Source organism: Mustela nivalis (genome assembly GCF_964662115.1).
Source record: "Mustela nivalis genome assembly, chromosome: 4".
NCBI classification, from domain to species: Eukaryota; Metazoa; Chordata; class Mammalia; order Carnivora; family Mustelidae; genus Mustela; species Mustela nivalis.
The window spans coordinates 113,690,502-113,717,472 of NC_139023.1; positions in this window are offsets into that span (position 1 = coordinate 113,690,502).

A 26,971-nucleotide genomic window follows, 5' to 3' on the forward strand; every position below is an offset into this window, starting at 1 on the left:
GAATTTCAAAAGAGCTTTGAAAAGGGCGTTATATGACAGAAGCTGTTTTTTTCACTGAAGTGGAAGGTAACTTATGTGCCTCTCCAAAAAAGAACTGTGTACTAGATCTGAAATTGTAGTAAGAAAGGTTTTCACTTTATCTTTTTTTTTTAATATTTACTTTTAATTTTTATTTTTTATAAACATATATTTTTATCCCCAGGGGTACAGGTCTGTGAATCACCAGATTTACACACTTCACAGCACTCACCAAAGCACATACCCTCCCCAATGTCCATAATACCACCCCCTTCTCCCAAACCCCCTCCCCCGCAGCAACCCTCAGTTTGCTTTGTGAGATTAAGAGTCACTTATGGTTTGTCTCCCTCCCAATCCCATCTTGTTTCTTTTATTCTTCTCGTACCCACTTAAGCCCCCATGTTGCATCACCACTTCCTCATATCAGGGAGATCATATGATAGTTGTCTTTCACTGCTTGACTTATTTCGCTAAGCATGACACGCTCTAGTTCCATCCATGTTGTCGCAAATGGCAAGATTTCATTTCTTTTGATGGCTGCATAGTATTCCATTGTGTATATATACCACATCTTCTTGATCCATTCATCTGTTGATGGACATCTAGGTTTTTTCCATAGTTTGGCTATTGTGGACATTGTTGCTATAAACATTCAGGTGCTTGTGCCCCTTTGGATCACTACGTTTGTATCTTTAGGGTAAATACCCAATAGTGCAATTGCCGGGTCATAGGGCAGTTCTATTTTCAACATTTTGAGGAACCTCCATGCTGTTTTCCAGAGTGGCTGCACCAGCTTGCATTCCCACCAACAGTGTAGGAGGGTTCCTCTTTCTCTGCATCCTCACCAGCATCTGTCATTTCCTGACTTGTTGATTTTAGCCATTCTGACTGGTGTGAGGTGATATCTCATTGTGGTTTTGATTTGTATTTCCCTGACGCCGAGTGATGTGGAGCACTTTTTCATGTGTCTGTTGGCCATCTGGATGTCTTCTTTGCAGAAATGACTGTTCATGTCCTCTTCCCATTTCTTGATTGGATTATTTGTTCTTTGGGTGTTGAGTTTGCTAAGTTCTTTATAGATTCTGGACACTAGTCCTTTATCTGATATGTTGTTTGCAAATATCTTCTCCCATTCTGTCAGTTGTCTTTTGATTTTGTTCACTGTTTCCTTTGCTGTGCAAAAGCTTTTGATCTTGATGAAATCCCAATAGTTCATTTTTGCCCTTGCTTCCCTTGCCTTTGGCGTTGTTCCTAGGAAGATGTTGCTGCAGCTGAGGTCGAAGAGGTTGCTGCCTGTGTTCTCCTCAAGGATTTTGATGGATTCCTTTCACACATTGAGGTCCTTCATCCATTTTGAGTCTATTTTTGTGTGTGGTGTAAGGAAATGGTCCAATTTCATTTTTCTGCATGTGGCTGTCCAATTTTCCCAGCACCATTTATTGAAAAGGCTGTCTTTTTTCCATTGGACATTCTTTCCTGCTTTGTCGAAGATTAGTTGACCATAGATTTGAGCGTCTATTTCTGGGCTCTCTATTTTGTTCCATTGATCTATGGGTCTGTTTTTGTGCCAGTACCATGCTGTTTTGATGATGACAGCTTTGTAATAGAGCTTGAAGTCCGGAATTGTGATGCCACCAACGTTGGCTTTCTTTTTCAATATCCCTTGGCTATTCGAGGTCTTTTCTGGTTCCATATAAAATTTAGAATTATTTGTTCCATTTCTTTGAAAAAGATGGATGGTACTTTGACAGGAATTGCATTAAATGTGTAGATTGCTTTAGGTAGAATAGACATTTTCACAATATTTATTCTTCCAATCCATGAGCATGGAACATTTTTCCATTTCTTTGTGTCTTCCTCAATTTCTTTCATGAGTACTTTATAGTTTTCTGAGTATAGATTCTGTGTCTCTTTGGTTAGGTTTATTCCTAGGTATCTTATGGTTTTGGATGCAACTGTAAATGGGATTGACTCCTTAATTTCTCTTTCGTCTGTCTTGCTGTTGGTGTAGAGAAATGCAACTGATTTCTGTTCATTGATTTTATATCCTGACACTTTACTGAATTCCAGTATAAGTTCTAGCAGTTTTGGAGTGGAGTCTTTTGGGTTTTCCACATATAGTATCATATCATCTGCGAAGAGTGATAATTTGACTTCTTCTTTGCTGATTTGGATGCCTTTAATTTCCTTTTGTTGTCTGATTGCTGAGGCTAGGACCTCTAGTACTATGTTGAATAGCAGTGGTGATAATGGACATCCCTGCCGTGTTCCTGACCTTAGCCAAAAAGCTTTCAGTTTTTGTCCATTGAGAATGATGTTTGCGGTGGGTTTTTCATAGATGGCTTTGATGATATTGAGGTATGTGCCCTCTATCCCTACACTTTGAAGAATTATGATCAGGAAGGGATGCTGTACTTTGTCAAATGCTTTTTCAGCATCTATTGAGAGTATCATATGGTTCTTGTTCTTTCTTTTATTGATGTGTTGTATCACATTGACTGATTTGCGGATGTTGAACCAACCTTGCAGCCCTGGAATAAATCCCACTTGGTCGTGGTGAATAATCTTTTTAATGTACTGTTGAATCCTGTTGGCTAGTATTTTGTTGAGTATTTTCGCATATGTGTTCATCAAGGATATTGGTCTATAGCTCGCTTTTTTGGTGGGATCTTTGTCTGGTTTTGGGATCAAGGTGATGCTGGCCTCATAAAATGAGTTTGGAAGTTTTCCTTCCATTTCTATTTTTTGGAATAGTTTCAGGAGAATAGGAATTAGTTCTTCTTTAAATGTTTGGTAGAATTCCCCCGGGAAGCCGTCTGGCCCTGGGCTTTTGTTTGTTTGGAGATTTTTAATGACTGTTTCAATCTCCTTACTGGTTATGGGTCTGTTCAGGCTATCTATTTCTTCCTGGTTCAGTTGTGGTAGTTTATATGTTTCTAGGAATGCATCCATTTCTTCCAGATTGTCAAATTTATTGCCGTAGAGTTGCTCATAGTATGTTCTTATAATTGTTTGTATTTCTTTGGTGTTAGTTGTGATCTCTCCTCTTTCATTCATGATTTTATTTATTTGATTCCTTTCTCTTTTCTTTTTGATAAGTCGGGCCAGGGGTTTATCAATTTTATTAATTCTTTCAAAGAACCGGCTCCTACTTTTGTTGATTTGTTCTATTGTTTTTTTGGTTTCTATTTCATTGATTTCTGCTCTGATCTTTATGATTTCTCTTCTCCTGCTATCTTAGGGTTTCTTTCTTGTTCTTTCTCCAGCTCCTTTAGGTGTAGGGTTAGGTTGTGTACCTGAGACCTTTCTTGTTTCTTGAGAAAGGCTTGTACCGCTATATATTTTCCTCTCAGGACTGCCTTTGTTGTGTCCCACAGATTTGAACCGTTGTATTTTCATTATCATTTGTTTCCATAATTTTTTTCAATTCTTCTTTAATTTCCTGGTTGACCCATTCATTCTTTAGAAGGATGCTGTTTAGTCTCCATGTATTTGGGTTCTTTTCAAACTTCCTTTTGTGGTTGAGTTCTAGCTTTAGAGTATTGTGGTCTGAAAATATGCAGGGAATGATCCCAATCTTTTGATACCAGTTGAGTCCTGATTTAGGACCGAGGATGTGATCTATTCTGGAGAATGTTCCATGTGCACTAGAGAAGAATGTGTATTCTGTTGCTTTGGGCTGAAATGTTCTGAATATATCTGTGATGTCCATCTGGTCCAGTGTGTCGTTTAAGGCCTTTATTTCCTTGCTGATCTTTTGCTTGGATGATCTGTCCATTTCACTGAGGGGAGTGTTAAAGTCTCCTACTATTATTGTATTATTGTTGATGTGTTTCTTTGATTTTGTTATTAATTGGTTTATATAGTTGGCTGCTCCCACGTTGGGGGCATAGATATTTAAAATTGTTAAATCTTCTTGTTGGACAGACCCTTTGAGTATGATATAGTGTCCTTCCTCATCTCTTATTATAGTCTTTGGCTTAAAATGTAATTGATCTGATATAAGGATTGCCACTCCTGCTTTCTTCTGATGTCCATTAGCAGGTTTTCACCTTATCTTATATGTGAAATATATTGATACTGTTTTTCAAACTTGACTCCAATAACAAATCACTAGCAATCCTGCTAAAAGTAGACTTCGGTTTCAGTTGTTCTAGAGTGTGACCTGAGATTCAGCATTCTAAAAAATGAACACATGAAAAGGATGTTGCTGAGCAGAGACCATGCTTGAGTTATAAGGTACTGAGGAATCAACATGTGGTATATGCGAAAAGGTAGTGGTGCTTATTGGGAAAAACCCTGGGTTTGAATCAGCATATTTGGTTTGTGAACAAATGATGACACTAACTAGCTTAATATTTTGTGGATTGCAGTGCATTAAAATTGTGTTCATTTAGTTACCACACCTTAAATTTATATTATAGATTTCCATTTTCCCAGGCAAATATCATCAGCAATATGTTCAATGGTATGCCACAGAATGAGAAAAAATGATAGCAGTGTTCTCAGATTCGAGGTTGACATGCCAAATTAAAAAAATTAAGTCAAAATATTATAGTGTAGAGTAAAAGTGTATAGCTATAAACTAATTTTGAGGTTGTTTTTTGATTGAACCAGTAAAAAAAATTATGGTTGGGGGCCAAATCAGGTGAGGCACACTAAAGGAATTAGAGGGGGACAATTAAAGAAATCAAGATGGAAAAGAAGGACAGTATGCTGAGAGTAATTTGAAAGAGGAAGCACTAAATTTAATTCTCTGGTGCAGAGTAGAAGTCAAGAATTTAGTGCTGATATAAGGAGGAAACTAGATTATACTGTGAAAAAATAAAAGTACAACAAACTAAAATCCTTGACATTGTTGAGATTTATAACTTTGAATTTCAGGTTTCAGTAGGAGCAGTTAAACAGGAGAAAAATTAGGTACGATATGGCTTTAAACTGGATATAAAACATTAAGTAGAAAAATTTCTCTCTTTCTCTCTGAATATAAAATTATTATAATTCTAATCAAATTATATGGTTGTAATTGATTTAAGACCAGAAGCCTCAATTTTCTCTTGTGAATTTCATTACAACTGTTTGTGTCATTCCTTCAGGTGTACCAAAAGGCTACAGGTAAAGATTTACTCAGCTAACTATTTGAATAACATATTTTAGTACAAATGCAAATTACTTATTTTAAAGATATTCTTCATAGTTCCTTTGTAATACTTGTTAAAATTTGTCAAAAGTGTGTTTCACTTTTATTTTATTTTTTGTTGAAACTTTGACTTGTTTCAGTGATTTTACACATGATTTAAGACTAAATTATTTTAACTAATTTATTATGATTTTGTTGTCTACAAATTATTTCTTACTTTTTTCCCCCAATTTGCTAGCTATATTATACAAATTGATGAAGGCACAAAATAGACATACTTTCAGTGTAACTATGCAGATGCTTTACTTACTTTTGCTCTTTTACTTACTATGGCTCTGAATTTTGAGATCCTGTCAAAATTTGAGCTCATTCTTCTGGTTTCATAATCCAGAATAGAACAAGAATAAACATTTCAAGATGATTTTGTGTTACTTTTCTTTCCTTTTTAAATTGATTGCATTTAATAGGATGATGTCAAATAAGAATTAAACCTTCAGAGTCCTCAGGCAAATGTATACAAATAACATGAATATGAGATTTTCTTTTTTAGGTTAAGTTAAATATTGTTCTCTCTCTCTTTCTTTTAACATTATAAAATAATTGCATTTTAAACACCATGAAATGTTATGTATGAAAAATGAAGATTCTGATTTTAAAGTCATACAGCTTTCAAGGACTATTTTGACACCTTTGCAAAATAAAAGTTTGTTTCAAAGTTTGATTGCCTATAATAGGAAGTAGAAAACTGAACATCTAATGAAACAATTGAAACATTTTTATATCCTTCAAATTCATTTTCTCACAAATAAGTTTGAAATTAAAGGGATAGAGAAGTAAAACTAAAGCCATTTTTTTTTGCATTATTAAAGACTTAGAAATTGAGAGGTAAATTATTTCTTTAGTGCATGTAACTTATCAGGAGGAAAACTTAATGTAAGAAATCTAAAAGAAATATACAATGAAACAATCATAAGAAAATATCCTTAACATATTTTATCCAGAGAAACTCCATGACACTGAAAAAATGCTAAGTAGTTTAGTTTTTATTCTCTGGCAATTTCATTTATATTTTTATATTTTTAACAACTGTCTCAGTGGAGTAGGATAATATCTCAGAACCTAATGTACAGTTAAAGTATGGTTATTCATATTATTTCTTAGTTTTCTGAATTAAAAAAAAAATCCAAGGTTAGTTTTGAAGGAGTGGGGAGTGGGAGGTCGGGGTACCAGGTGGTGGGTATTATAGAGGGCACGGATTGCATGGAACACTGGGTGTGGTGCAAAAATAATGAATGCTGTTATGCTGAAAATAAAAAAAAAATTAAAAAAAATTCCAAGGTTATCATTGGAACCCTTGACATCAAATAAAATCTAAATAGGTTTCAGCTCCTCTCATACAGACGTTATAAATATTTGTTTTATGCCTAAGGAAAGTAACCACATCTTTACTAAATTAAGTAGTTTCTTGGATCATAACTCATTGACTATATACTTTAATATACCTTTTTTTAATTTTAAAGATCTTATTTATATATTTATTTATTTGAGGGGGAAGAAGCAGAAGGAGAGGGTGAGAGAGAATCTAAATCAGACTCCACAGAGAGCACAGAGTCCAACATGGGACTTGATCCCACAGCTCTGAGATAATGACCCGAGCTAAGATCATGACTGAGCTAAAATCAAGTCATCTACTCAACTGGTTGAGCCACCCAGGCACCCCTTCAAATGCATTTTAATTACATTGATTCTAAAAAATTTAAGGCATGTGGCAAAGATGAATGTCATTATGAATGATTTTCTTTATTTTACTTTATAATATCAAAGCATAATTGTCAAAAATTTAAAACATGACTCTCATACAAATATAGAATGTTCACATTTCAAAGACTTTATTCAACACAGAAATGAGTGAACCAGGAAGATGAAAAGGCTGTCCATATTAGAATTAGAAAAATGAAGACAATATAGTACAGAACTGAAATAAGTTTAATGAGATAGCTAACATCCTCCAGGGCAATAAAACCATCACCTTTTGGGTGGTATTTACCAGGAAAAAATCTTTACCAGACAAGGTCAAAACTTAGCATGTAACTTCAGAGAGTCTGAGATTTAATTTCGATAATAAATGGCAGGGTCAAACAAAAGTACATTCTTCTGGAAATTAAATATTTTTTGGATAATCCTGTTAAACAGTGTATCAATATGATACTGAAATGATATGCTGAGATCTCTTTTGCCAATTTCCAAGTTTTAGATGATTTTTCTTGACACTAACTCCTAAACCAAAGTTTATAATCTGATTAATAATAAATTCTGATACATAAGTTTATTTGTATGTACTTGTATGAAAGTATAAAAAAGAGAAAATATATAATTCTCAAATTTTTAATTTGAGGGAAACTGATTTCCAGTAAATTCATTCATAGAAAAGTAAAAAGACTTGCTTAAAAAATGACACAATCCTTTTAACGTGTTGTTGAATTTGGCTTGCTAGTATTTTATTGAGGAGTTTTGTACCTCTGCTCATCAGAGATACTCAAGTGTGGTTTTCTTTTCTTGTCATGTCTTTGGCTTTATTCAATGTTGGCCTCATAAAGTTTCTTAGCAATTGTTCTCTTCTAAGTTTCTGAAGAGTTTAAGAAGGATTGCTATCACTTCTTTGAACAAGCCATCTGGTCCTGGGTTTGTCCTTGTTAGGAGGCTTTTGATTACTAATTCAATCTCCTTATTTATTATTTTTCTGTTCATACTTTTTATTTCTTCTTTGTTCAGTTTTATCAGGTTGTGTTTCTAGGAACTGATTTATTTTTTTCTAGTTTTTATGATTTGTTGGTGTATAGTTGTTTACAATACTTCTTTAGGATATTTTGTTTATTTCTGAGGCATCTATTGTAATGTTTCCACTTTTATTTCTGATTTATTTGAGTGTTTGCTTTTTTTTCTGAGTCTGGTTATGCTTTCATCAAGTTTGCTTATCTTTTAAAAATAATAGCTCTTAGTTTTGTTGATTTTTTTCTAGTGTTTTCTATTCTGTTACTGAGAATATAAAGAGAACTGTTGGTAAGGATCTGGAGAAAAGGAAACACTTGTACAATGTTGGTGGCAATTTACAATGGTGTAGGTACTATGAAAGACAGTATAGAGGTTCCCCAAAATGTTAAAATTAGAAATGCAACATGAGGGGCGCCTGGGTGGCTCAGTGGGTTAAGCCGCTGCCTTCGGCTCAGGTAATCATCTCAGGGTCCTGGGATCGAGTCCCGCATCGGGCTCTCTGCTCAGCAGGGAGCCCGCTTCCTCCTCTCTCTCTCTGCCTGCCTCTCTGCCTACTTGTGATCTCTCTCTGTCAAATAAATAAATAAAATCTTTAAAAAAAAAAAAAAGAAATGCAACATGATCCAGAAATCCCACGTCTGGCTATATATCCAAAGGAAATGAACTCAGAATATGTACTCCTATGTTCATTTTAGTATTTTTCACAATAGCTAAGATATAGCTATATATATATATATATATAGTGGAAGTTTATTCAGCCTTAAAAATGAAGGAAGTCATGTCATTTGTAACAACTTGCATGGACCTGGAGGTGAGTATGCTAAGTGAAAGCTAGGAAGAAAGACAAATAGTACATGACTCATTTATTGCCCACTTGTTCTTTCATACTGTCTACTTTATCCATTAGCATCCTTAATACATTAATCATAGTTATTTTTAATCATGGTTTTTTTGAAATATCAGATCTGTTAATTCCAACATCCCTATAATGTCTGTTCCTGATGCTTGCAGTGTCTCTTCAAATTGTGTTGCCATTTGGTAATCCTTGAATGTTTTCTGGGCAAGAGGAATTGCTACACATAGGCCTTAGTAATGTGATCATGAGGTGTGGGTGGAAGGTAGGCATTCTAGAGTCCTATGATTAGGTCAGTCGTTTATGTAAAAACATAAACTAGGAGTGACGGAAATATTTTCTATCTCGATGGTGGTGGTAGTTGCATAGATGTATACATCAACATTCATAGAACTGTGCAACTCAGTAAATCTGGCTTTTAAAAAAGCAAGAATATGGGTGCCTGGGTGGCTCAGTCAGCTGAATGATGGCCTTGGGCTCGGGTCATGATCTTGGAGTCCTGGGATAGAGTCCCACATCAGGCTCCCTGCTCAGCGGGGAGTCTGCTTCTCCCTCTGGCCCTCCCCCCTCTCATGTTCTCTTTCTCTCATTCTCACCTTTCCAAATAAATAAATAAAATCTTTTAAAAAATGAGAATCTTATGGTATTAGGGAAGAAAATAATGACAAAGATGGCTAAGTAATATGTGAAAGGAAGTTTCCTTCTTTGTTTTGGCCTCTTAGACAAAAGGCAAAGATACAAATCTTTATTATTGAAAACTTAGGAGTAATGGCTTCTTTTCCTCATTTTCTTCTGTACCACCATTCTTTACTTTGGATTTTTCATTGCCTTATATAAAAATTCTAAGTTTTTCCCCAAAAAACAAAGTGTTATTTATATTTATGAATATAATAAAGCTCTTAGCCATTCAAAAAAAAATAAACTTTATAAGGTTTCTTAGTTTATTTTCCCCCTAGATGGGGCAGAACGGCTAGGGTGGACCAGATTTGGGTATTTGCCTTCTCTCATACTAGGTAAGTTCTGCTAATACTGCAACATGTTAGGCTTAGGATAACTAGTTTCTCCTCATGTCGGATCTTGTTAAGAAGAACAGTATGCTTTGGATTATCTTTAAATAGTTTCTTTTCCCCTCCCCATCATTCTGGAAACTAAAGAGTCTTTTTCTCTGATATTTACTTTGGGAACCTGGTCAAGTTATTGGAAGTATATGCAGAATTTTGTGGGGGCTCCTAATGACAGGGTTCCCCTGTCATGTTTTAACATTCACTGTTGTACACACTGACACTCCAGCAATTCTTTAGTTACATTTAAGGTTTTCTTCTCCATGCACTGGTTCCTGAGTCTGTTTCCACTCCTCAGTCTCTGCTCCCCTGAGTGGAGACTCCCTATATTATGTGGTCTTTCCAATGTTGGGGGGCAGTGATTTACTCTGTGTCGTCTCCTCTCTTTAGATCCAAAAAGAGTTTTTAATTTTTTTAAGTTTGTTTAGGTTTTTGCTTGTTAGGAGTGGCAAATTCCAAGCTCTTTACATGAGATCTGGAAACCCAAGTCCTTTCCATTCCTTTTTGTTAATGTTTGCTTTCTGAACAGCCAATGAGATGCGTAATGGGAGTTTTTTGTAAAGTTCCTCTCCAACAAAAGAAATTATGGAGGAAAACGTTTTTTTTTGTTGTTGTTATTTTGTTTTGTTTTGTTTTTCAGCATGAATGTGTACTTGTATGCCTTGAATTGCTGTCCTTTGGTCATGGGTAGAAAAACTTCAGGATAAATACCAAGTAACTCAGGTTGCAGATTAGAAAAATGAGTTCTAAAATTAGAAACGATTAGAAAAATGAGTTCCTGATAAAATTGTTGCTCTAATCTGCTGACTTTGTATTATGAAAATACTATTTTTTTCAAATAACAATAATTCTGTGTCAAGTCAGTATCTCTTACTTATAAGTACAAATACTTAAATCAATCCCACGAATTAAAAAAATACAAGTATAATAGAAAATATATTTATACATAAAATATAAGATTTTTTATAATAATTATTTTATTAAATAGTAAACATAGGAAAAATAAGTGTAGGATAAGAACTTTTAACTCCACTTGATTTTTTTTTCCCCCCAGAAGAAAGACAGTTATTTGGCCAGGTGTATAAGTAAAAGAAATGCAGATGAAAGAGTCATTATTTGGAATTACCATCAATTAATTCAGATAATCATGTAAATAAATCTCATTCATTATTTAATTAAATGTTGGCAGATTATTCCTCTTGCATGAACCAGATAATTATTTAATGTTTTACTTATGTTTGTTGTACTTTCGCCTCTATGCAGTTGGGAAACTTCAGACCTTGGCCTATATTCCAGTTCTCTATTTCTTTTTGTTAAATGGAGACTTGACCTTAACCTCCATTTCTAAATACACCATTGTTTTTTTCTTTCCATGGCTACTGAGCTTGATTTTACTTACTGGTGGAAAATATAACCTTAGGAAAAGAGGGAGGAACAGAATAAGAACAAGTAAGCGCTAGAGCAATGAATCTAAGTACTAGGATGCCTTGTAATAAGTAATGTTGCTGCAATTTCTGAATGCTTATTCAGTGTTTTCTTATGAAAATAATTCCTTCATGCTTAGTTTCTAAAATGTGATAGGATCACAGTGTTCTGTTTGAGAAGAGGGGAAATCTTTTCCTTTCCACAGAATTGGTTACCCACCTCATCCTTCAAGGTACACTATTTAAAATATCTCCAACTTCAGTGAAATTTATAATAAGAGATTCATCTACAATCACAAGTATCCATTATCTTGATTATCAAAGCAATTTCTTCTGAAATTTTAGTTACATTTTTCTCTACAGAGGAAAGTTTAGTTTTTTTCCATTATGGAAACTATATTTTAATTTATATTTAGCAGAAGGTAGCTGCAAGAACATTATTTTAATTGTAGTTTATTATAAAATAATATTATATTATTATAGACTCACTAAGTTTCACTGGGGAGCAACTGGGTGGTTTGTTATTTTAGAGATGTTTAATTTCTAATAGTGGAAAAAGACTTGAGGAGATGTGAGGTTGTAATACATTTATCTGCACGTATCTTCTTGTTAGCTGTGATGAAATAGTAGAACAACAGGACCAATGTAATTATTGAAATGTATGATCATAAATCATTCAAAATAGAGCAGCATCCAGCAGGCTAAGCATCAAGTGAGGAATTATTTTTATTTGGGAGTGATTCATTTTAACAAGAAGGTAAATTAGGAACTACTCCAGGGAACAGTAGGATCACCTGTTCAGCCATAGAAGGATCCAATATTCTCTCAGGAGTATGCAGACATACAGGCCTAAATGTGAGAATTTCACGGAACCAATATAAATATGTTTCATGGCTCCAGATTTCTTTTGCTAATTTGATATTTAGTAATTAAATCATTTTAATCTTTTTAAGATTTTCCTAAAAAAGATAGCTCATAGAATTATTCTTAATTAACAATGTTAATTGTGTTAATAAGATACAAAATTTGCATGAATACCTAAATTCCAGAAAGGTCACATTTTAATTAACAAATAATATGTAACCCTTCATGCAATAAATTGCTAAGCAGGAATGCTTATGGGCACAGAACTTGTAGTGTTGAGCAGTATTTTTTTTAAATTGTGGTGGAAAATTAATAAAAATGTTCAAAAGGAAGGCAGAAAATTCAATGAATGAGTGGAAGCAAAGTTCCTAAATATGGATAAGCACTAATATTTATAACTATTTACACCTATGAAATAAAATGTTATTTTTTTTCATATAAAGGGTCTGAGGCATGGAATAACTGACAATCTGTCTTAGGTCACATAGTAATATTGGGCTATAAAATCTGAAATTTTCTATTCTACCAGATGATTTATGATGTAGTTCCACAGGGAAATGTTAAGTCATAGAAAGAAGGCTTTCTCCTTAAACTTCAATGAATTTTCCATTGCCCTTGTACTATTGTTGCTAAAATGGTAGCCCACACAAAAATTCCTTGTTAAGTGTGATTTACATTAATCAATGACTTGAATTTTTAAAAATTGATCATAATATAAGCTACTGAACTATGCAAAAGTATACAACATATATGAAAATATTTATGCTATTGTTCAAAGTGATGGGTTCAAGATACATCTGTAGAAAACAACTATAAAACACAAGTATAAGAGAGGCCAGGAAACCAAGGTCTTACCTTATCATGGTAATACAATATATTTTTGATCCTCATATATCATTTAAAAAAGTCTTTGCATATAGTATTTTTTTTCTTTTTTTTCAAACTTTTATTTAAATTTTTGTTAGTTAACGTATAGTGTAATATTGGTTTCAGGAGTAGAATTCAGTGATTCAGCACTTCTATGTAACACCCAGTGCTCATCACAAGTGTCCTCCTTAATATCCCTCACCCATTTAGCCTATCCTCCACCCACCTCCCTCCATCAACCCTGTTTGTTTCTTATTGTTTAGAGTCTTTTATGGTTTGCTTCTTTCTCTCTCTTTCTTTTTCTATTTCTATGTTCTTCTTTTTTGTTTCTTAAATTCCACATATGAGTGAAATCATATGGTATTTGTCTTTCTCTGACTGACTTACTTTGCTTAGCATAATACACTCTAGCTCTATCTATGCCATTTCAAGAGGCAAGATTTTATCCTTTCTGAAGGCTGACTAATATTAAATTTTATATATATATGTATTTATATATACCACTTCTTTATCCATTCATCAGTCAATGGACATTGGGTTGTTTCTTTAGTTTGGCTATTGTTGATAATGCTGCAATAAACATCGGGATGTATTTGCCCCTTTGAATCAGTATTTTTGTATCCTTTGGGTGAATACCTAATAGTACACTTTCTAGGTTGTAGGGTAGTTCTATTTTTTTTTTTTTTTATTTATTTACTTGACAGACAGAGATCACAAGTAGGCAGAGAGGTGGGCAGAGAGGGAGAAGAAGAGAAGCAGGCTCCCCACTGAGCAGAGAGCCTGATGTGGGGCTCGATCCCAGGACTCTGGGATCATGACTGGAGCTGAAGTCAGAGGCTTTAACCCCCTGAACCACCCAGGCGCTCCAGGGTAGTTCTATTTTTAACTTTTGGAGGAAACGCCGTACTGTTTCCCAGAGTGGCTGCCCGAGATTGCATTCCCACCAATAGTATAAGAGGGTTTCCCTTTCTCCACATCCTCGCCATTATCTGTTGTTTCCTGTGTTACTAATTTTAGTCATTCTGACAAGTGTGAGGTGATATGTTTTTCATTTCTGATAAAGGGTTAGTATTCAAAATCTATAAAGAACTTACCAAAGTCAACATCCCAAAACTAAATAATTCAGTTAAGAAATGGGCAGAAGACATGAATAGACATTTTTCCAAAGAAGATGTACAGATGGCCAACAGACACATGAAAAGATGCTCAATATCACAAATCACCAAGGAAATATAGCTTTTTTAAAGTAATCTCCACACCCAATATGGGGCTGGAATTCACCACTCTGAGATCAAGAGTTACATGGAAGTATAGCTTTTTTTAACAAGAAATTCCTTTTCTATTTCTTCCCCCAGAGTTGAATTAACTGTGTTTGGTCTGGAGCAATAGTACAGTCAGTGTCCAGAAGAACAGCCACAGAACAATTTATGAGAATCCATTCACTATAACAGAGACACACTTGGAATGAAGTGGTGAAATGGAGGAAGATGTCCAGTCACTAATTGAAAGTTAAGAAACTGTGCAATGTTATTTTATCTGCAAACATCTCATGCTGTGTGGATGTGCATATATGTGTGCAAGTGTGTGTGGTTCCTTAAGACAATAGTGGAATTGGAAGAATCATACTTTAGAACTGGGCACAGGTGACAGTGGGCTCAGACACAGGTGAATAAAGTCATCTTTAACAATATTTTCCTGTGGCTTAAACTACGTTAGCCGCAATATAGGGTCAGTCAGAACAAACTTATCTAATTTTGAACTGATTTTTTGGTAACTTGTTAGCTGTGTGGACAGCTAACTCTTTATAATCATGTATAATTAATTAATGAGAATTAAATAAATAATATGGGAGTAAAACTACTTTTCATGTAAAACTACTTTTCATGTAATGCTCTTGATACTTTTTAGGTATAAATAATTCCTTGCAGTGCTAAGATGTATTTTGTAATTGTATTGATATGTAGTGTTTAACAAACAAAGGAGGATATTTGAAATGGAAAAATGGTTAATACGAGGGTACAGAAAGAGAATACCAGTTTAATTGAAGTACAGAGCTTATGAAGGGGACATAAGTATAAAAATTAGCTTTGGAGCAGATTGTGGAGTGCTTCATAGAGATTAGTTTCTCTACTAGAGTCTAACTGGTTGTTAGACTTGCTGAGACACGGAGTCGCTGATTTAACTGAAAAAATATGCCTGGTAGAAAGGAGGAGAAAATTCTAAAGGAGGTGCAGGTCTAAATACAAGGCTGTTGAAGTTGTGCATATAGTATTGGACTGTAAGTATTAGCTCTTAATAAATGTATTTTGCACAGAAATTAGTCTCCCAAGACCTCAGTTTCTTTATCTATACAGCAAGCCCTTTAGCTTGGATGAATCATCATTCCTTACGATTTCTAAAACAATGAGAATATGATTTCTATAAGAAATGGACTTAAATTTGAATACTGGCCATCCAAAGACAATGGAAGATAAGAATACAAGACAAAAAACAAGCAAGCAAACAAACAACCCCAAATCACAGCACAACAAAAGATATAGAACTTAGTTACTTATTGAATATGTTTTTGTCATTTTACAAGATAATTCACAAGAAAGGAATTAGTAAATTATTGCAATTACTAAATATATTTATGTTATGTTCAAGTTCTCTTTTTACTCTTTCTTCTTCTTTTTTAAAATTTCATATTTCTTCTCTAACATTTGTTTTGAACTAAAAACCAATTTTGAAAAATTCTGAAAGTTTGCCTTTGGGCTGCGACTAGTAATACAGGAGATTTTTTCAGAAGTTTATGAGATAGTAAAAAAAAGTAAAAAACCCAACAACTTATGTCCTTACCTGTTACCCCTGGGGACTTCAAACAATATAAAATAATGGTATAAAGGAAAAGCATAAGAAATGTTTATAAAAGCTAGAGGATATTATCTTGAAGGAACAATGATTCATGATCTTACTACAGTTTTTTTTAAATGAATTCTTTCTTATTATAAATTTGCATAACCTAAAATGATTGTATGCTTCTGTATAATAGCTTTAAATATAAACCAGCCAAGTAAAATACACATCCCTTTACTTAAGTGTAGCATTTCTTATACCTAGAATATTTTCCATGAAGGAATAGCAAATAACAAGTAACAGAATTTCCTTTCTGAACTAAAGATGAAGGAAATATGTAATGCATGAGTGAATGAAGCATGGAGACTCATCCTTAAAAATGCAGATATAACTTCTACCTGTGCCCAGAGAGGAAAATATAAAAGGAAGTGCCTGAGTGGAGGAATGGTAGCTTCTCTTGCCAGCACTTGTGTCGAGGAGCTCTTCTATATAGAGTTGGTCTTTTTAAGGTTCTATCTTCAGAAACAAATAGTTTTTTAAAATATGCAATATTTACTCATTTCTCCATTTTTAACTTAAGATATACTAAAACTTACAAAAAAAAAAACAACCCCAAAACAAAAAACAACTGTGGCTGAATAAAGTTGAATAAAGTTCTTTCGTAAAGAGCTCTATACTCCTGACCATTTGTCTTATTTTGAGAAAGTACTGTCTTATTTTATTTTGTTTCCTCCTCTCTCCCTTTCTTGTAGTAGTTTACCCTAGTGTTATTGACCTTAGATATGTCTCTTTGTCTTACAATTGAGGCATTTCATAATATTGTTGAATTCAGTGTTATTCCATTTTTGGCATTAGCAGATACTTGAGCTCCTGCTATGTACCAAACACTGCTCAGATGTTAGAAGCACAGAGGGAAAAGAAAGAAGGGGGGTCTCTGTTCTCAATAGCGCTAATATTCTAGAGGGTGATGTAAAGGAAGGATTTTGTTAACAGAAGTATAAAATTAGATATTAAATAGAATCAGACTTAGCTAGTGAAGTGTTATTATTTTAAGAATAATTTAAAGAAAAGAAATTTATTTCAGAACGTTGGTTTTAATGAGAGAAACAAAGAGTTTTAACTGAATTTTCTTCCTAAAGATATGTGTGTGTATGTATAAAATAAAAACAGAAAAATGTATAAATAATGTAAGTTAGAAAAATGTAAACGGAAAAAAAGAATGCACACATGGGAGATTCTTTCTCCTTTCCTTTTGCTTCCTAACTTAGCTCCTTTCTCTTCCCTTTTACTAGCCTGCCCTTCTTTCCTTCCTCCTCTATTTTTTACTACTTACCTCATTTCCAAAAGTATTTGACATAATTTCACTAAAATATAGGTCTCTATAGAGTTAAATTAAATGATGAGGGTAATTTAATCAATAATAAATTGGATGGTCATTCTTAAATTCAACAGTGCAGCCATGCACCATCCTATCTCCTAGTGAGAAGCAAATACTTTTTATTAGTTAATTAATCTCCTGTTCTTCAGGATCCCTATAATAAATATAGTGTCATATTTCATTGGGCTAAAACCTGTATCACCCTTCAATTTAGTCCAAAGATAATTTGCCAAAATAGTCCCCATCTACTTCTAAATTTGAACATTTCAAAATGGAATTGTGGGTTTCTGCTAAGAATGAGGATAAAAGAGGGATAAAATATATAAGAAAAATATTTGAAAACCTTGAAGGGCTGAGGTAATTTCTTCATTTTACACTGCTTTCCACGCCCCCCCCCCCCCGGGACAGTCCTCTCCTCAACTTTATTAAGGAGAAATTGACAAATATAATTTTATATTTTTTAAGTGTACAATGTGATGACTGGATATACATCATGAGATGATTACCAAGTTCAAGATAATGAACACATCTGTCACTTTACATATTTAACACTTTTTTTAATGTGTGGTTAAATTTTTAAGATCTAATCCTAACAACTTTCAAATATACAGTTCCACATTAACTACAGTCACTGTGCTGCGTATTAGATCCTCAGAACTTATTCTTCTTCATACTTGAGAGTGAACACACTTTGATCTGCCTCTGCTCATTTCAATTTCTCTCCAGCCCTTGCCAACCACTATTTTATTCTTTGTTTCTATGAAGTCAGCTTAAAAAAAAAAAAAGAAAAAGATTCCACATTTAAGTGATGCCATACAGCACTTATCTTTCTCTTTTTGGCTTATTTTACTTAGCATATTGTCCTCCAGTTTCATCCATGTTGTAGCAAATGTAGAATTTCTATCTTTTTTTATGGTTGAATAATATTCCATTGTGTATGTGTGTGTGTGTGTACATATATATATATATGTATATATATTACATTTTCTTTATCAGTTCATTCATGGAACAACATTTAAGTTGTTTCTATATCTTGGCTATTGTAAATAACAGTGCAATGAAAATTAGTATGCAAATATCTCAGTGAGATATTAATTACATTTCTTTGGATATATATATCCAAGATTGGGATTGATGAATCATATGGTAATTCTATTTTTAATTTTTTGAGGAAGTATCATATTGTTTTCTATAATGGGTATACCAATTTACATTCTCATTAACAGTGTATAGGGTTCCCTTACTTTACATCCTCTCCAATATTTGTTAATTTTTGTCTTTTTGATAATAGCCATCTTAACAGGTATAAATTTATATCATATTATTGGTTTTGAGTTGAATTTCCCTGGTGATTAGTGATGTTTAACACCTTTTTGTATACATTTTGAACCTTTGAATCTTTTAAAAAAGATTTTATTTATTGATTGATTGATTTGTCAGAAAGAGAGAGAGAGAAAGCACAATCATGCAGAGTGGCAGGCAGAGGCAGAGAAAGAAGCAGGCTCCCCACTGAGCAAGAATCCCAATGTGGGACTTGATCCCAGGACCCTGTGATCATGACCTGAGCAAAGGAAGTGGCTTAACTGACTGCGCCATCCAGGCATCCCCCTTTGAATGTCTTCTTTGAAAACATGCCTATTCTTTGTGCATTTTGAATTGGATTATTTGTCTTTTTGCTATTGTATTTTAGGAGTTCTTTATATATTTTGATTTGAAGCCATAGTAATCAAAATAGTATGATAATGACACAAAAATAGGCACATAAAGCAGTGGAGTATAAAAGAGAGTCTAGACATAAATCCACACATATATGTCATCAATTAATTTTTGGCAAGAATGCCAAAATACACAATGGGGAAAGGAGAGACTTTTCAATAAATGGTGTTGGGAAAGCTGGATACCCAGAAGCACTGACCTGCTGTCTTATACAACTCACAAAAATTAATTCAGAGTGGATCAAAGACTTAAATTTAAGGCCTAAAACTGTTAAGTTCATAGGAGAAAACAGAAAACTATGTCCTTGACATTGGTTTTGACAATGATTTTTTGGATAAGATGCCAAAAACATAGGCAACAAGAGCCAGAATAAACAAGTGAGACTACATCAAAGTGAAGAGCTTCTGCACAGCAAAGGAAATAATCAATACATTGAAAAGGCAACCTACAGAATGAGAGAAAATATTTCCAACACATATATCTGATACAGGATCTATCCAAGGGCAGTTTTCAATTAAAAAGTGACATGTGCAAAGAGTAACTATTAAGCAGAGAGACTGAACTCTCCCTGGACTTGGAACACAAAAATTGAAAAGTCTAGATCTACCAATGCAAGGATTTTAGGGCTAATTTAGGACAAATATCCTGACAATTAGCACAAACTAGGCCAGGAAACAGAATTTATTTTCTCCCTTTAAGACATTTGCCCTTTTATTAGGCGAAGCAGATGGGATATGGAGAAAACAAACAGAAAGCTGTTGATAAAATTCTGAATAGCTAAGCAGAGTTATTGGTGGTCTCATGGTACTGGGGAGAGAAATTATGTGTTTAGAGGCTGGTAGAGGATGGCCCAGCTTAACAGCCATTAATTTATTCAGGGCTCTGAGAGTTTAAATTTTAAAAGTAAGGGTTAATCAGAGATTTTGAGGTTCTCACAAAGACTAAATTTCATCTGTAAACCAGTTAAGTTTCTGATTGGGTTAAAGTTCTGCCTTCCTACTCCAACTCTGTACCAGAACCACGCCCCTCCCACTACACACAACACTGTTCTGAAGATCATACCAAGAAACTCTCTAACTTTTCATACACAATTTCTGTCATTCAATAAAAGCAACCAGACCAGACTTCCATGTTATACCATGATGCTATAAATGAAACCAATTTTACCCTCCCACTATTAAACAACTAGGAAATAGGGTTAAGTACATAGGAGGCTGTATTTCGATATTGGGCAAAGGCAGCACAGGACTTAAGTCCCTCAAAGAAGTGATACAAATTTAAGCATACAAGGAAAAGAACAAGGATAACTATCACAGATTTCTCATTAGAAAAACTGAAGAAAGATACAGAGAAAGAAATTTGCAGTGGGTTCAAGGAAACAAAAATATCATCTATAATTCTATGTCTAGATTTACTAAAACCTTTTTCAGACAAACAAAATCTGATAGAATTTATTGCCAGAAGACCTGCATTATAGGAAATATTAATGGATGAAGAAAAATGAGGCCATATGGAACATTGAATTTACACAAAGAATGAGAATGCCTAGAATGGTAAATATACACAGAAATATACATTTAAATCTTAGTTTTTAATATTTTAAAATATATTTAAAAATAATTTAGGGAATTTGTAACATTGATGTAAGAAAATATATAACAGGGGCGCCTGAGTGGCTCAGTGGGTTAAAGCCTCTGCCTTCGGCTCAGGTCATGATCCCAGGGTCCTGAGATCGAGCCCCGCATTGGGCTCTCTGCTTGGTGAGGAGCCTGCTTCCTTCTCTCTCTCTGCCTGCCTCTCTGCCTATTTGTGATCTCTGTGTGTCAAATAAATAAATAAAATCTTTAAAAAAAAAAAGAAAATATATAACAAAAAAGCATAAAAATCAAAAAAGGGAAAATTGAATTAAATGTTGTAAAGTCCTTACATTATATGCAAAGCAGAATAATATTATTTGAAGATAGACAGGAAAACATAGAAGTATAACCACTAACAATGGAAAACACTTATATTTCACCAGGGAACTTAAATCTATAAAACTAATCAAATTCTGAAACTGGAAAATGAAAATAAAAACCTGAAACTGAAAACTGAAACTGAAAAATAATATAATAAATGACTTTCAGTGTATATTAAACAGAGTTGTAGAAATGTTATGTTATCTGGATTGTAAATCAGTAGAAACCATATAGTCATATGTCTGTGGAGCAGAAAGAAAAATATATAAAGTCCAGTTATGCATATATGTATGAATGTAAACTAGTTTATGTTTGAAAAGGAGAAAGGCTAAAACACCAATGACTGAGTAGAAAATGAATATAAACCTAAAGAAAGTAGAAGGAAGAAAATAATAAAGATAAAATCAGAAATCAATGAGAAAACAAACTTTAGAACTGAGAAAATCAACAAAGCCATAAACTGATTCTTTAAGAAAATGCATTGAATTAACAAACACTTCAAGACTGATATGTGTGTGTGTGTGTGTGTGTGTGTGTGTGTGTGTGTGTGTATGAGAGAGAGACAAGGAGACAGAGTGACAGAGGCAGAGGGAGAGAAAGGCAGAGAGAGAATGAGACAGAGACAGAGAGAGAGGAACATATTACCAATATCAGGAGTTAGAAAGAGCAAATCTGTACGGATTCTACAGAGAGTAAATAGGCAAATCTAGGATATTATGAAGAATTTGATGCAAATAAATTTGAAAAAGTAAGTGAAATGGATAAATTTATAGAAAAACATGGCATACTAAGACTTGACAAGTAGAAAATTTATGTAATTCTTTATTAAACAAATTGAATCTTGAATTAAACTCTTCCCACAATGAAAACTTTAGGTCAAATGACTTCACTATAGATTTGTTTTGTACCTCAAAGAAATAATTCTAATTCTAAATAAACATCTAAAGAATAAAAACAAACAAAAAACCCATCATAATCTAAATTTGCTAAATGAAGCCAATATTTTGCTAACAAAACATAATGGAGTTATTAAAATTAGAAAAACTACAAGCCAGTTATCACTCTCATAAATATCAGATATAAGAATTTCTTAAAAAAAAAAGGAACAAATTTAATCTAGACACGTACAGAAAAGAGAATACATCATCTCTGACTTGGGTTTATACAAGGAAACCAAGAATATAAAAACATTCAAAAACCAATTTTTTATATTAAAAGAACAAAGAGATCAATAGTACATTCATTTCAATTCTCTTCTTGATAAAAATTCTTACCAAGCTATGAGTAGTAGGCATCTTACTTAATTTGACAAAGTATGTAAAACACAAAAATGGAAATGACAACAGCTTTGTAGGTACTTTGGAAATATTGGAATTCTATACAATTCAGTTAAAAATGAGGCTAAGATAAGTACTATCACTCCTCTTCAACATTGCATTGGGTCTCCTGCTATGAGTAATATGTCAAAAAGACAGTTCTCCAAAGAAGATATATGAATGGCCAGCAGGTACAGGAAAAGGTGCTCTACATCACTTGTTATTAGAAATGCAAATAAGACCACAATGGGATACTACCTCATATGTGATAGAATGACCATAATCAAAAAGACAATAGATAACAACTGTTGATGTGGATGTGGAGAAAACAGAACCCTTGTGTACTGTTGGTCAGAATGTCAATTGCTGCAGCCACCATGGAAAACAGTCTGGAGGAGCCTTATAAAATTAAAAATAGAAATATATGACCCAGCAATTCCAGTTTCAGGAGTATAACCAAAGGAAATGAAAATGCTAAGTCAGAAAGATAGCTGCATACCCTTTACATAGCAATATTTACCATAGCCAAGAGGTAGAAACAACCTGTGTCCATTGATGAATAAATGGATAAAGAAATTGTGGTATATACATACAATGGAATATTATTCAGCCATAAGAAACAAGGAAAGCCTACCATTTATGACAATATGGATGGACCGGGAAGGCATTATGTTAAGTGAAATAAGCCAGCTAGAGAATGACAAACACTGCGGGATTTCATTTACATGTGGAATCTAAACAGTATAGCAACAACAGACAACCCAACCCATAGAAAAAGAGATCAGACATGTGATTAGCAGAGGTGCAAGGTAGGGGACAGGAAATTGGAGGAAGGTGGTCAAAACGTATAAACTTCCAGTTGTAAGATAAATAAGTACCAGGCATGAAATTAATGTATATCAAGATGCCTATAGCTAATGCTGCTTTATGATATAAAGGGAAATTATTAAGAGAGTTAACCCTAAGAGTTTTCATCAAAAGGAGAATTTTTTTCTTCTTTCTTTTCTTTTTATTGTATCTATGTGAGAAAATGGATATTAGCTGAATCTATTGTGCTAATCATTTCACGGTATATGTATGTCAAACTATCATGCTTGGGCCTTAAACTTACACAGTGATGTATATCAATTATTTCTCAATAAAACTGAAATAAAAAAAGAAACTGCAATAGAACATATATGTTTAGAAACAGAGGAAATGCAATTGTCATTGTTCACAGAAAATAGTATTTATGTATTTGTAAAATCCCAAAGAATGAATCTACAGATGAACACATTTAGAATTAATAAGATAACTTAATAAGGTCATCTGATAACAGGTCAACATGTATCTAATGATTAATTGTATATCACTAACAATTGGAAAATTAATTTTAAAAATATGTTATTTCCATTAGCAAAATATATCAGTAATATCCCAGGGTTAAGTCTAACAATAGATTTTCAAGTCCTTTAGGCAGAACATATCACTGAGAGTAATGAATTAACCAAATAAATTGGGAGAGCTGTGTATCTATTCTTGTTGTGGGAGATTCAGTATGATTAATGTTTCAGTTCTTTCCATATAACTAAATCTATTCTCACTGAGAACCTTAGCAGGTATCTTTTTTTTTTTTTGAAACTTGAAACATTGATTTTAAATTGTACCTGGAAATGCAAATGGCCCAAAAGAATTGAGTTGAGGGGATTTTTACTATCACATATCAAGAGAGAGTAAGCCTGATGGTGTGGTAGTGGTCAAGAATAACAAATAGGTTCTTGGAACAAAATAGAGTTTAAACAATGACAAAAGGAGATATAGAGATGCTGCAAGAAAAGGCTGTTCCTTTTAATATATTTTGCAAGGTCAATTGATAACCAAATGTTATAAATTAAGTTTTGGGGGCACCTGGGTGGCTCAGTTGGTTAAGTGACTGACTTCGACTCAGGCCATGATCCCGGAGTCCCAGGATGGAGTTCCACATTAGGCTCCCTGCTCAGCAGGGAGGCTGATTCTCCTTTTGACCCTACCCCCGCTCATGCGTTTCTCCCTCAAATAAATAAATAAATAAATAAATATTTAAAAAAATGTATTTGGGCTCCTGCTTCATACCATACACAAAAATAAGTTATAAGTGGATTGTTGATTGAAATGTGAAATGTAAAACAGTATATTTTCTAAAAAGTGCTGTCTATCAGAAATTAAACGTGAGCCACATATGTAATTCATTTTATCATCTATTTTATTTAATGCTATTTATCTGTGATATTATCATTTCAACATATAATCAATGTAATAATTAATGAAATATATTACATTCTTATTTTCAAGAAAATTCTTTAAAAGCTGGTGTATATTTTACATTCATAGCACATCTTAATTTTGACTAGCTGTATTTCAAATTCTCAACAACCACACATAGCTAGTAGCTTCTGTACTGGGCAGGACTGTTCTAGAAGATAACAGAGTATAATATCTTTATGATCTTTGGATAGGCAAAAATCTTTTCAATAATCACAGAATCTTAATTATAAACACAAATAGTACCGCAAATTTAAGAAATTCAGGGTGTCTGGATGGCTCAGTGGGTTAAGCCTCTGCCTTTGGCTCAGGTCATGATCTCAGGATCCTGGGATCGGGTCTCGCATTAGGTTCTCTGCTCAGCGAGGAGTCTGCTTCCCTCCTCTCTCTGCCTGCCTGTCTACTTGTGACCTTTCTCTGTGTGTCAAATAAATAAATAAATAAAGTCTTCAAAAAAAAAAAAAAAAAGAAGTTCTATTCATCACAAACCATTAAAAGTAAAAAGCAAATCTCAAAGTAGAAGATGGTATATATTATATTAAATATAATGTAGTATATATTATATTTTAATTATGTACACACATTTTGGGGTTCCTCAACCTTAGAAATTTTGACATTTTGGACAAGATATTCTTTGTAGTTGGTAGGATATTCTCTTTGTTGTAAGGTGTTTAGTAGCATCCCTGGACTCTTCCCATTGGATGATCTCATCACCTCTCCACTTGTGACAAACAAAAATATCTCTCGACATGTCTAAGTGTCTCTCAGGGGATAAAGCAACACACAACTGAGAACCACTGATACATAAAATGCATACAAATCATTAAAAAAATGACAGATACAGAGGAGTCAAGATGGCGGAGAAGTAGCAGGCTGAGACGACATCAGGTAGCAAAAGATAAGCTAGATAGCTTATCTAACCATTGCGAACACCTACAAATGCAATGGAAAATCAAAGAGAAGAAGAGCAACAATTCTAGAAACAGAAAATCAATCATTTTCTGAAAAGTAGGACCTACGGAGAAGTGAATCCAAAGTGACAGGAAGATAGACCACAGAGGGAGTAGCCAGCTCCTGGCAAGCGGAGGAGCAATGGAGCACAAAATCAGGACTTTTAAAAGTCTGCTCCATGGAGGGACATCTCTCCAGAGGCTAAAGGGGAGAGGGGAAGCCCACTCAGGGTCAGCATAACTCCAGGTCCCATGGGGTTACAGAAGGACCGGGGGTGTCTGAATGTCAGAAAGCTCGCAGGTATTAGAGCGGGAAAGCTGGCTACAGAGACAAAGCCAAGGAGTGAGCTCTCAACTTGGGCTTACTTGAATCAGTCGCAGGCTGGGTGAGCTCGGAGTGTGGCCGGAGGCCATGGAGATGGAAGTGACCAGGCGCTTTTCTCCAAGTGTGAGCGATTGAGTGCTTTTCTCCAGGCATGACCAGAGGCCAGGAGACGGGGGCGGTTGGGTGCTTTTCTCAGGGGGCGCACTGAGGAGCAGGACCCCAAGCTCTTGGCTCCTCTGGGCCAGAGATTGGGAGACCGCCATCTTCATTCCTGTCCTCCAGAACTCTACTGAAAACGCTCAGGGAACAAAAGCTCCCAAAAGCAAACCCAAGTGGATTACTCAGCCCAACCCTGGTAACAGCAGTGTAATTCCGCCTGGGGCAAAGACACTTGAGAATTACTGCAACAGGCCACTCCCCCAGAAGATCAACAAGAAACCCAGCCAAGACCAACTTCACGCACCAAGGAGAACAGTGGAATTCCAGAGGAGTTGAAAGCAAATCTTATCTGGACAAAATGACAAGGCGGAAAAACTCACCACAAAAAAAAAAAAAAAAAAAAAAAAAAGAACAAGAGGCAGCACCAAAGGCTGGGGATCTAATCAATAGAGACATTGGTAATATGACAGATCTAGAGTTCAGAATGACGATTCTCAAGGTTCTAGCTGGGCTCGAAAAAGGCATAGAAGATATTAGAGAAACCTTCTCTGGAGAGAAAAAAGCCCTTTCTGAAGAAATAAAAGAACTAAAATCTAACCAAGTTGAAATATAAAAAGCTATTAATGAGATGCAATAAAAGATGGAAGCTCTTACTGCTAGGATAAATGAGACAGAAGAAAGAATTAGTGACATAGAAGACCAAATGACAGAGAATAATGACTGAGCAAAAGAGATACAAACAAATACTGGACCATGAGGAGAGAATTTGAGAGATAAGTGACACCATAAAACGACACAACATTAGAATAATTGGGATTCCAGAAGAAGAAAAAAGAGGGGAGAAGAAGGTATATTGGAGAGAATTATTGGAGTGAATTTCCCTAATATGGCAAAGGGAACACACATCAAATTCCAGGAGATGTTAAGAATGCCCCTAAAAATCAATAAAAATAGGTCCACACCTCATCGCCTAAAAGTAAAGTTTACAAGTCTTAGGGACAAAGAGAAAATCCTGAAAAGCAGCCCGGGAAAAGAAATCTGTAACATACAATGGT